This window comes from Aegilops tauschii, chromosome 1 (assembly GCF_002575655.3).
Source record: "Aegilops tauschii subsp. strangulata cultivar AL8/78 chromosome 1, Aet v6.0, whole genome shotgun sequence".
Lineage (NCBI taxonomy): Eukaryota > Viridiplantae > Streptophyta > Magnoliopsida > Poales > Poaceae > Aegilops > Aegilops tauschii.
In genome coordinates this window covers 319,519,492-319,531,743 of record NC_053035.3, presented here as the reverse complement: position 1 = coordinate 319,531,743, position 12,252 = coordinate 319,519,492, and positions in this window count along the sequence as shown.

Below are 12,252 nucleotides of genomic sequence, written 5' to 3'. Positions count from 1 at the left end.
TACCAAAAGGGCAAGTAAAAGTAGTTTTAGATTGATCATTGGCTGACACAGGTATTTGAGAGAAAGCAGAATAACCATCTAGAAAGCAAAAATGTGTATGTTTGGATAGTCTTTCTAGCATTTGATCGATAAAAGGTAAGGGGTAATGATCTTTCTTAGTAGCCTTATTTAATTTGCGGAAATCAATTACCATCCTATAACCTGTAATAATTCTTTGCGGAATCAATTCATCTTTATCATTAGGAACGACGGTAATACCTCCCTTCTTAGGAACGCAATGGATAGGACTTACCCACTGACTATCAGCAACGGGATAAATTATACCTGCCTCAAGGAGCTTTAGTATTTCTTTTCTTACCACTTCTTTCATCTTAGGATTTAGCCTTCGTTGATGATCACGAACTGGTTTGGCATCTTCTTCCAAATTTATTTTATGTTGACATAGAGTGGGACTAATGCCCTTAAGATCATCAAGAGTATATCCAATAGCAACATGGTGCTTCTTCAGAGTTTTCAATAGTCTCTCTTCTTCATGCTCTGAAAGGTTGGCACTAATAATAACAGGATATATCTTTTTCTCATCGAGATAAGCATATTTAAGAGTATCAGGTAACGGTTTAAGCTCAAACACGGGATCACCCTTGGGTGGAGGAGGATCCCCTAGGATTTCAACAGGCAAATTGTGCTTCAGGATAGGTTCCTGTTTAAAGAATACTTCATCTATTTCCCTTCTTTCATTCATAAACATATCATTTTCATGGTCTAGCAATATTGTTCTAAAGGATCACTAGGAGGTACGGCAATAGAAGCAAGACCAATAATTTCATCCTTACTAGGAAATTCTTCTTCACGGTGTTGTCTACTAAATTTAGAGAAATTAAATTCATGAGACATATCACCCAAGCCAATAGTAACAACACTCTTTTCGCAGTCTATCCTAGCATTAACTGTGTTCAAGAAGGGTCTACCAAATATAATGGGACAAAAGCTATCTTGTCGAGAACCAAGAACAAGAAAATCAGCAGGGTATTTAGTTTTCCCACACAAGACTTCAACATCTCTAACAATTCCAATGGGTGATATTGTATCTCTATTAGCAAGTTTGATGGTAACATCAATACCTTCTATCTCAGCAGGTGCAATTTCATGCATAATTTCTTTGTATAAGTCATGAGGTATTGCACTAACACTAGCACCCATATCACACAAGCCATGATAACAATGATCTCCTATTTTAACAGAAATAACAGGCATGCCTACCATAGGTCTATGTTTATCTTTAGCACAAGGTTTGGCAATTCTAGCAGTTTCACCGCAGAAATAAATAACATGCCCATCAATATTATCAGCCAAGAGATCTTTAACAATAGCAATATTAGGTTCAACTTTAATTTGCTCAGGAGGTGTATAAGTTCTAATATTGCTTTTACGGACCACAGTTGAAGCTTTAGCATGATCCTTTATCCTAACAGGGAAAGGTGGTTTCTCAATATAAGAAGTAGGAACAACATGATCATTATAAGTGATAGTCTTTTCTTCAACTTTAGTAGGTGCAGCTACTTTTACTTCTATGGGAGGATGATATTTAAACCACTTCTCCTTGGGGAGATCAACATAAGTAGCAAAGGATTCACAGAAAGAAGCTACTATCTCAGAGTCAAGTCCATATTTAGTGCTAAATTTACGGAAAACATCGGTATCCATAAAAGATTTAACACAATCAAACTTAGGTGTCATACCTGACTCCTTACCTTCGTCGAGATCCCAATCTTTGGAGTTGCGTTTAATTCTATCCAATAAATTCCATTTGAATTCAATAGTCTTCATCATAAAAGAGCTAGCACAAGAAGTATCGAGCATGGATTTATTATTATGAGAAAGCCGAGCATAAAAACTTTGAAGAATTATTTCTCTTGAGAGCTCATGATTGGGGCATGAATATAACATTGATTTAAGCCTCCCCCAAGCTTGAGCGATGCTTTCTCCTTCGCAAGGCCAAAAATTATATATATAATTGCGATCACGATGAACAAGATGCATAGGATAAAATTTCTGATGAAATTCCAATTTCAATCGTTTATAGTTCCATGATCCCGTATCATTACATAGCCTATACCATGTCGATGCATCTCCCTTCAAAGATACAGGGAAGACCTTCCTCTTAACAACATCACTGGGTATACCTGCAAGCTTAAATAATCCACAAACTTCATTCACATATATTAGGTGCTCATCAGGATGCTTTGTTCCATCTCCTGGAAAAGGATTAGCTAGCAGTTTTTCTAACATACCCGAAGGAACTTCAAAGGGAACATTTTCATTTTCAGTAGGTTCAATAGGTTGAGGAGCAACTCTTTGCTCTACAGGTCGGGGTGAAGATACCCCAAACAAGCCCCTCAGAGGATTACTTTCCATAGTAACAAGTGACAGTAAATTTCAGCACACTATATAAATTTTTCCTTACCAAATTCCACCTACCAAAGGCGCTTCACTCCCCGGCAACGGTGCCAGAAAAGATTCTTGATGACCCAAAAGTGTAGGGGATCTATCGTAGTCCTTTTGATAAGTAAGAGTGTCGAACCCAACGAGGAGCAGAAGGAAATGATAAGCGGTTTTCAGCAAGGTATTCTCTACAAGTACTGAAATAAGTGGTAATAAATAGTTTTGTGATAGGATAATTTGTAACGAGCAACAAGTAACAAAAGTAAATAAAGTGCAGCAAGGTCGCCCAATCCTTTTTGTAGCAAAGGAGAAGCCTGGACAAACTTTTATATAGAGAAAAGCGCTCCCGAGGACACATGGGAATTATCGTCAAGCTAGTTTTCATCACGTTCATATGATTCGCGTTCGGTACTTTGATAATTTGATATGTGGGTGGACCGGTGCTTGGGTGCTGTTCTTACTTGAACAAGCATCCCACTTATGATTAACCTCTATTGCAAGCATCTCCAACTACAACAAAAGTATTAAGGTAAACCTAACCATAGCATGAAACATATGGATCCAAATCAGCCCCTTACGACGCAACGCATAAACTAGGGTTTAAGCTTCTGTCACTCTAGCAACCCATCATCTACTTATTACTTCCCAATGCCTTCCTCTAGGCCCAAATAATGGTGAAGTGTTATGTAGTCGACGTTCACATAACCCCACTAGAGGATAGACAACATACATCTCATCAAAATATCGAACGAATACCAAATTCACATGACTACTAATAGCAAGACTTCTCCCATGTCCTTAGGAACAAACGTAACTACTCACAAAGCATATTCATGTTCATAATCAGAGGGGTATTAATATTCATAAAGGATCTAAACATATGATCTTCCACCAAATAAACCAACTAGCATCAACTACAAGGAGTAATCAACACTACTAGCAACCTAGTAGTACCAATCCCGGACTTGGAGACAAGAATTGGATACAAGAGATGAACTAGGGTTTTGAGAGGAGATGGTGCTGGTGAAGATGTTGATGGAGATTGCCCTCTCCCGATGAGAGGAGCGTTGGTGATGACGATGGCGATGATTTCTCGCTCCCGGAGGGAAGTGTCCCCGGCAGAACAGCTCTGTCGGAGCCCTAGATTGGTTCCGCCAAGGTTCCGCCTCGTGGCGGCGGAGTCTCGTCCCGAAAGGTTGCTTATGATTTTTTCCTCGACAAAAGACTTCATATAGCAGAAGATGGCCACTGGAGAACCAACAGGGGGCCCACGAGGCAGGGGGGCATCCAGGGGGGTAGGGCACGGCCCCCACCCTCGTGGCGAGGTGGGGGCCCCTCTGACGTACTTCTTCCGCTCAATATTTTTTATTATTTCCAAAAATAATTTTCGTGGAGTTTCAGGACTTTTGGAGTTGTGCAGAATAGGTCTTCAATATTTGCTCCTTTTCCAGCCCAGAATTCCAGCTGCCAGCATTCTCCCTCCTTATGTAAACCTTGTAAATAAGAGAGAATAGGCATAAGTATTGTGACATAACGTGTAATAACAGCCCATATTGCAATAAATATATATATATATAAGCATGATGCAAAATGGACGTATCAACGAACTCTTTATCACCTCCATAACCGAGAAATATTTCCTTAGTCCTCTTAGGTAACTAAGGATAAATTTTGACCGCTGTCCAGTGATCTATTCCTGGATCACTATTGTATCCCCTTGCCAAACTCATGGAAAGGTACACAATAGGTCTGTTACATGGCATGACATACTTTATAGAACCTATGGCCGAGGCATAGGGAATGACTTTCATTCTCTCTATCTTCTGTCGTGGTCGGGTTTTGAGTCTTACTCAACTTCATACCTTGCAATGCAGGCAAGAACCCTTTCTTTGACAAATCCATTTTGAACTTCTTCAAAACTTTGTCAAGGTATGTGCTTTGTGAAAGTCCTATTAAGTGTCTCGATCTATCTCTATAGATCTTGATGCCCAATACATAAGTAGCTTTACCGAGGTCTCTTATTGAAAAAATCTTATTCAAGTATCCTTATATGCTATCCAAAAATTCTATATCATTTCCAATCAACAATATGTCATCCACATATAATATCAGAAATGCTATAGAGCTCCCACTCACTTTCTTATAAATACAGGCTTCTCCGAAAGTCTGTATAAAACCATATGCTTTTATCACCTCATCAAAGCGTATATTCCAACTCCGAGATGCTTGCACCAGTCCATAGATGGATCAGAGCTTGCACACTTTGTTAGCACCTTTAGGGTTGACAAAACCTTCTGGTTGCATCATATACAACTCTTCTTTAAGAAATCCATTAAGGAATGCAGTTTTGACGTCCATTTGCCAGATTTCATAATCATAAAATGCGGCAATTGCTAACATGATTCGGATAGACTTAAGCATTGCTACGGGTGAGAAAGTCTCATCATAGTCAACTCCTTGAACTTGTCGAAAACCTTTCACGACAAGTCGAGCTTTGTAGACAGTAAAATTACCATCAGCGTCGGTCTTCTTCTTGAAGATCCATTTATTCTCAATGGCTCGCCAATCATCGGGCAAGTACACTAAAGTTCACACTTTGTTCTCATACATGGATCCTATCTCAGATTTCATGGCATCAAGCCATTTATCAGAATCTGGGCTCATTATAGCTTCTTCATAGTGCGTAGGTTCGCCATGGTCTAGTAATATGACTTCCAGAACAGGATTACCGTACCACTCTGGTGCGGATCGTGCTCTGGTTGACCTATGAGGTTTGGTAGTAACTTGATCTGAAATTTCATGATCAACATCATTAGCTTCCTCTCTAGTTGGTGTAGGCATCACGGGAACGGTTTTTTGTGATGAGCTACTTTCCAATTCGAGAGAAGGTACAATTACCTCATCAAGTTCCACTTTCCTCCCACTCACTTCTTTCGAGAGAAACTCCTTCTCTAGAAAGGTTCCATTCTTGGCAACAAAGATCTTGCCTTCGGATCTGTGGTAGAAGGTGTACCCAATTGTTTCCTTAGGGTATCCTATGAAGACGCACTTCTCCGATTTGGGTTCGAGCTTATCAGGCTAAATCCTTTTTGACATAAGTGTTGCAACCCCAAACTTTAAGAAACAACAACTTAGGTTTCCTGCCAAACCACAGTTCATACGGTGTCGTCTTAACGGATTTAGACGGTGCCCTATTTAACGTGACTGAAACTGTCTCTAATGCATAACCCCAAAACGATAGTGGTAAATCAGTAAGAGACATCATAGAATGCACCATATCTAATAAAGTACGATTACGACATTCGGACACACCATTACGCTATGGTGTTCCAGGTGACGTGAGTTGTGAAACTATTCCACATTGTTTCAAATGAAGGCCAAACTCGTAGCTCAAATATTCGCCTCCGCAATCAGATCGTAGAAACTTTATTTTCTTGTTACGATGATTCTCCACGTCACTCTGAAATTCTTTGAACTTTTCAAATGTTTCAGACTTGTGTTTCATCAAGTAGATATACCCATATCTACTCAAATCATCTGTGAAGGTCAGAAAATAACGATACCCGCCGCGTGCCTCAATACTCATCGGACCTCATACATCGGTATGTATTTTTTCCAATAAGTCATTGGCTCGCTCCATTGTTCCAGAGAATGGGGTTTTAGTCATCTTGCCCATGAGGCATGGTTCGCAAGTATCAAATGATTCATAATCAAGTGATTCCAAAAGTCCATCTGCATGGAGTTTCTTCATGCGCTTTACACCAATATGACCTAAATGGCAGTGCCACAAGTATGTTGCACTATCATTATCAACTTTGCATCTTTCGGCGTCAATATTATGAATATGTGTATCACTACGATCGAGATTCAATAAATCATTCACATTGGGTGTATGACCATAGAAGGTTTTATTCATGTAAACAAAACAACAATTATTCTTTGACTTTAAATGAATAACCCTATTGCACCAAACATGATCTAATCATATTCATGCTCAACACAAACACCAAATTACATTTATTTAGGTTCAACACTAATCCCGAAGGTAGAGGGAGTGTGCGATGGTGATCGTATCAACCTTGGAATTAGCTCCAACACATATCATCACCTCGTCCTTAACTAGTCTCTATTCATTCTGCAACTCCCGTTTCGAGTTCCTAATCTTAGCAACTAAACCGGAATCAAATACCCAGGGGTTGCTACGAACACTAGTAAAGTACACATCAATAATCTGTATATCAAACATACCTTTGTTCACTTTGCCATCCTTCTTATCCGCCAAGTATTCGGGGAACTCCCGCTTCTAGTGACCATTTCCTTTGTAGTAGAAGCACTCAGTTTCAGGATTTTGAGTCTAGCTTTGGGCTTGTGGGAGTGGCAACTTGCTTGCCATTCTTCTTGAAGTTCCCTTTCTTTCCCTTTGCCCCTTTTCTTGAAACTAGTGGTCTTGTTAACTATCAGCACTTGATGCTCTTTCTTGATTTCTACCTTCGTCGATTTCAGCATCGCGAAGAGCTCGGGATTCGTTTTCGTCACCCCTTGCATATTATAGTTCATCACAAAGTTCTAGTAGCTTTGTGATAGTGACTAGAGAACTCTATCAATCACTATCTTATCTGGAAGATTAACTCCCACTTGATTCAAGTGATTGTAGTACCCAGACATTCTGAGCACATGCTCACTGGCTGAGCTATTCTCCTCCATCTTGTAGGCAAAGTACTTGTCAGAGGTCTCATACCTCCTGACATGGGCATGAGTCTGAAATACCAATTTCAGCTCTTGGAAAATCTCATATGCTCTGTGGCGTTTCAAAATGTTTTTGAAGTCCCGGTTCTAAGCCGTAAAGCATGGCGCACTACGTTCATAACGTCTGCATCTGCTCCTGCAATAGGTCTGTCACATAGCGGTGCGCATCAAGGACATAATTCTTCTGTGCAGCAATGAGGATAATTCTCAGATCACGGACCAAGCCCGCATCATTGCTACTATCATCTTTCAACTTATTTTTCTCTAGGAACATATCAAAAATAAACGGGGAGCTATATCGCGAGCTATTGATCTATGACACAATTTGCAAATACTATCAGGACTAAGTTCATGATAAATTAAGTTCAATTAATCAAATTAATTAAGAACTCCCACTTAAATATACATCCCTCAAGTCATCTAAGTGATACGTGATCCAAATCAACTAACCCATGTCCGACCATCACGTGAGATGGGGTAGTCATCAATGGTGAGCATCTCTATGTTGTATGTGAACGTAGAGTCTATCTCACCCGATCATCACGTGGTGTCTCAACACAAAGAACTGTCGCAATGGTGCATACTTGGGGAGAACACTTATACCTTGAAATTTAGTTAAGGGATCATTTTATAATGCTACCGTCGTACTAAGCAAAATACGATGCATAATAGATAAACATCACATGCAATCAAAATATGTGACATGGTATGGCCATCATCATCTTGTGCTTTTGATCTCCATCTCCGAAGCATTGTCATGATCTCCATCATCACCGGCTCGACACCTTGATCTCCATCGTTGCGTCATGGTCGTCTCGCCAACTATTTCTTCTACAACTATCGCTAACGCATAGTGATAAAGTAAAGCAATTACATGGCGTTTGCATTCCATATAATAAAGAGACAACCATAAGGCTCCTGCCGGTTGCTGATAACTTTTACAAAACATGATCATCTCATACAACAACGTATATTACATCATGTCTTGACCATATCACATCACAACATGCCCTGCAAAAACAAGTTAGACGTCCTTTACTTTGTTGTTGCAAGTTTTACGTGGCTGCTACGGGCTTCTAGCAAGAACCATTCTTACCTACGCATCAAAACCACAACGGTGATTTATCAAGTTTGTTGTTTTAACCTTAAACAAGGACCGGCCGTAGTCAAATTTGATTCAACCAAAGTAGGAGAAACAGACACCCGCCAGCCACGTTTATGCAAAACTAGTTGCATGTCTGTCGGTGGAACCGGACTCATGAACATGGTCATGTAAGGTTGGTCCGGGCTGCTTCATCCAACAATATCGCTGAATCAAAATAAGACATTGGTGGTAAGCAGTATGACGATCACCGCCCACAACTCTTTGTGTTCTACTCGTGCATATCATCTACGCATAGACCTGGCTCGGATGCCACTGTTGGGAAACATAGCATGCAATTTCAAAAAAAATCCTACGCTCATGCAAGATCTATCTAGGAGATGCATAGCAACGAGGGGGAGAGTGTGTCTACGTACCCTCTTAGACCATTAGCGGAAGCGTTTGACAACGCGGTTGATGTAGTCGAACTTCTTCTAGCTCCGACCGATCAAGTACCGAACGTACGACACCTCCGAGTTCTGCACACGTTCAACTCGATGACGTCCCTCGTCCTCTTGATCCAGCAAGATGTTGAGGAAGTAGATGAGTTCCGTCACCACGATGGCGTGGTGACGGTGATGGTGAAGTGATCCGTGCAGGGCTTCGCCTAAGCACTACGAAGATATGACCGGAGGTGTAAATTGTGGAGGGGGCCACCGCACACGGCTAACAATTGATGTTGTGTTATTTGTTCTAGGCGCCCCCTCCCCACGTATATATAGGTGGGAGGGGAGTAGAGTCAGCCATGGGGCGCCCCAAGTAGGAGGAATCCTACTTGGGGTCCTCCCCAATTCGGCCTCCCCCCTTTCCTTATTTCCGGAGGGGGGAAAAGGGAAGAGGAAGGAGAGAAGGAAAGGGGGGGCCGAACCCTCTCTTTCCCTTCTCCAATTTGGCCTCCTTCCTTGGGGGGGGGGGGGCGCCACCCCTAGTGGGATGGTGTGCTCCACTCTTATGGCCCATATGGCCCATATCTTTCCCTCGGGGTTTCCGGTAACACCCCCCCCCCCCGATACTCCGATAAATACACGATACTATCCGGAACACTTCCGGTGTCCGAATACTATCATCCTATATATCAATGTTTACCTCTCGACCATTTCGAGACTCATCATAATGTCCGTGATCTCATCCGGGACTCCAAACAACATTCGGTCACCAAATCACATAACTCATATAATACTAAATCGTCATCGAAACTTAAGCGTGCGGACCCTACGGGTTCGAGAACTATGTAGACATGACTGAGACACCTCTCCGGTCAATAACCAATAGCGGAACCTGGATGCTCATATTGGCTCCTACATATTCTATGAAGATCTTTATCGGTCGAACCGTTATGACAACATACATTATTCCCTTTGTCCATTGGTATGTTACTTCCCCGAGATTCGATCGTTGGTATCTACATACTTATTTCAATCTCGTTACTGGTAAGTCTCTTGACTCATTCTGTAATACATCATCATGCAAATAACTCACTAGTCACTTTGCTTGCAAGGCTTCTTATGATGTGCATTACCGAGAGGGCCCAGACATACCTCTCTGATACTCGGAGTGACAAATCCTAATCTCGATCTATGCCAACCCAACAAACACCTTCGGAGATACCTATAGAGCATCTTTATGATCACCCAGTTAGGCTGTGACGTTTGATAGCACACAAGGCATTCCTCCGGTATTCGGGAGTTGCATAATCTCATAGTCGAAGGAATATGTATTTGACATGAAGAAACCAATAGCAATAAAACTGAACGATCAATATGCTAAGCTAACGGATGGGTCTTGTCCATCACATCATTCTCCTAATGATGTGATCCCGTTATCAAATGACAACTCATGTCCATGGTCAGGAAACCTTAACCATCTTTGCTCAACGAGCTAGTCAAGTAGAAGCTCACTAGGGACACAATGTTTGTCTATGTATTCACACATGCATTTAGGTTTCCGATCAATACAATTATAGAATGAATAATAAACCTTTATCATGAATAAGGAAATATAAAATGACAACTTTATTATTGCCTCTAGGGCATATTTCCTTCAATGCATTCGTATCTACCATCTCCCAAAGATGACATTGACTCTTGATTAAGGACTCCTAGTCCATAAACAGATCTTCATGCACATATTAATCTCATCCACTCTCACTTGAACAAACTCAAGATGAGACACCCCCCCTTCAAGGGACCTTAAAGACATTACTAGCGACACTTGTTGTTAGCCCGGGAAAGAGAAAAAAGTTGTCCTGGGATCCATGCCTGGTAAAAACTAACGCCTGTTGTTAGCCCGGGAAAGAGAAAAAAGTTGTCTGGCCAGGAACGTATGTGCATGAGGTGTTTGGTTGAAACACTGGCCTGGGACAAACAATTTAATACTAGAAAAACAGGTTGGTAGACTGATTTGACAGGACATACAACATGCATGTACTAAAGTAGCTAAAAATTGCATGTGTCTGGAGCGTTGATGACCCACAAGTATAGGGGATCTATCGTAGTCCTTTCGATAAGTAAGACTGTCGAACCCAACGAGGAGCAGAAGGAAATGACAAGCGGTTTTCAGCAAGGTATTCTCTGCAAGCACTGAAATTATCGGTAACAGATAGTTGTGTGATAAGATAAATCGTAACGGGTAACAAGTAACAAAAATAACTAAGGTGCAGCAAGGTGGCCCAATCCTTTTTGTAGCAAAGGAAAAGCCTGGACAAACTCTTATATAAAGCAAAGCGCTCCCGAGGACACATGGGAATTACTGTCAAGCTAGTTTTCATCATGCTCATATGATTCGTGTTATACTTTGATAATTTGATATGTGGGTGGACCGGTGTTTGGGTGCTGCCCTTCCTTGGACAAGCCTCCCACTTATGATCAACCCCACTCGCAAGCATCCGGAACTACGAAAGAAGAATTAAGATAAATCTAACCATAGCATGAAACATATGGATCCAAATTGGCCCCTTACGAAGCAATGCATAAACTAGGGTTTAAGCTTCTGTCACTCTAGCAACCCATCATCTACTTATTACTTCCCAATGCCTTCCCCTAGGCCCAAATCATGGTGAAGTGTCATTTAGTCGACGTTCACATAACACCACTAGAGGAAAGACAACATACATCTCATCAAAATACGAATGAATACCAAATTCACATGCTTACTTATAAGAACACTTCTCCCATGTCCTCAGGAACAAACGTAACTACTCACAAAGCATATTCATGTTCATAATCAGAGGGGTCTTGAATAGCATTAAGGATCTGAACATATGATCTTCCACCGAATAAACCAACTAGCATCAACTACAAGGAGTAATCAACACTACTAGCAACCCATAGGTACCAATCTGAGGTCTTGAGACAAAGATCAGATACAAGAGATGAACTAGGGTTTGAGAGGAGATGGTGCTGGTGAAGATGTTGATGGAGATTGACCCCCTCTCGATGAGAGGATCATTGGTGATGATGATGGCTTCGATTTCTGCCTCCCGGAGGGAAGTTTCTCTGGCAGAACAGCTCCGCCGGAGCCCTAGATTAGTTCTGCCCAAGTTCCGCTTCGAGACGGCGGCGCTTCATCTCGAAAGCTTCCCTCTGATTTTTTCTAGGTCAAAACACACCATATAGCAGATGATGGGCATCGGGGGCCTGCCAGGTGGCCCACAAGGTAGGGAGGCGCACCTAGGGGGTAGGGCGCGCCCCCACCCTTGTGGCTGCCTGGTGGGTCCCCTGATGTACTTCCTTTGCCCAATATTCCAGCTGCTGGCATTCTCCCTCTTCATGTAAACCTTGTAAAATAAGAGAGAAAAGGCATAAATATTGTGCTAGAATGTGTAATAGCAGCCCATAATACAATAAATATCAATATAAAAGCATGATGCAAAATGGACGTATCAACTCCCCCAAGCTTAGACCTCGCTTGTCCTCAAGCAAAAG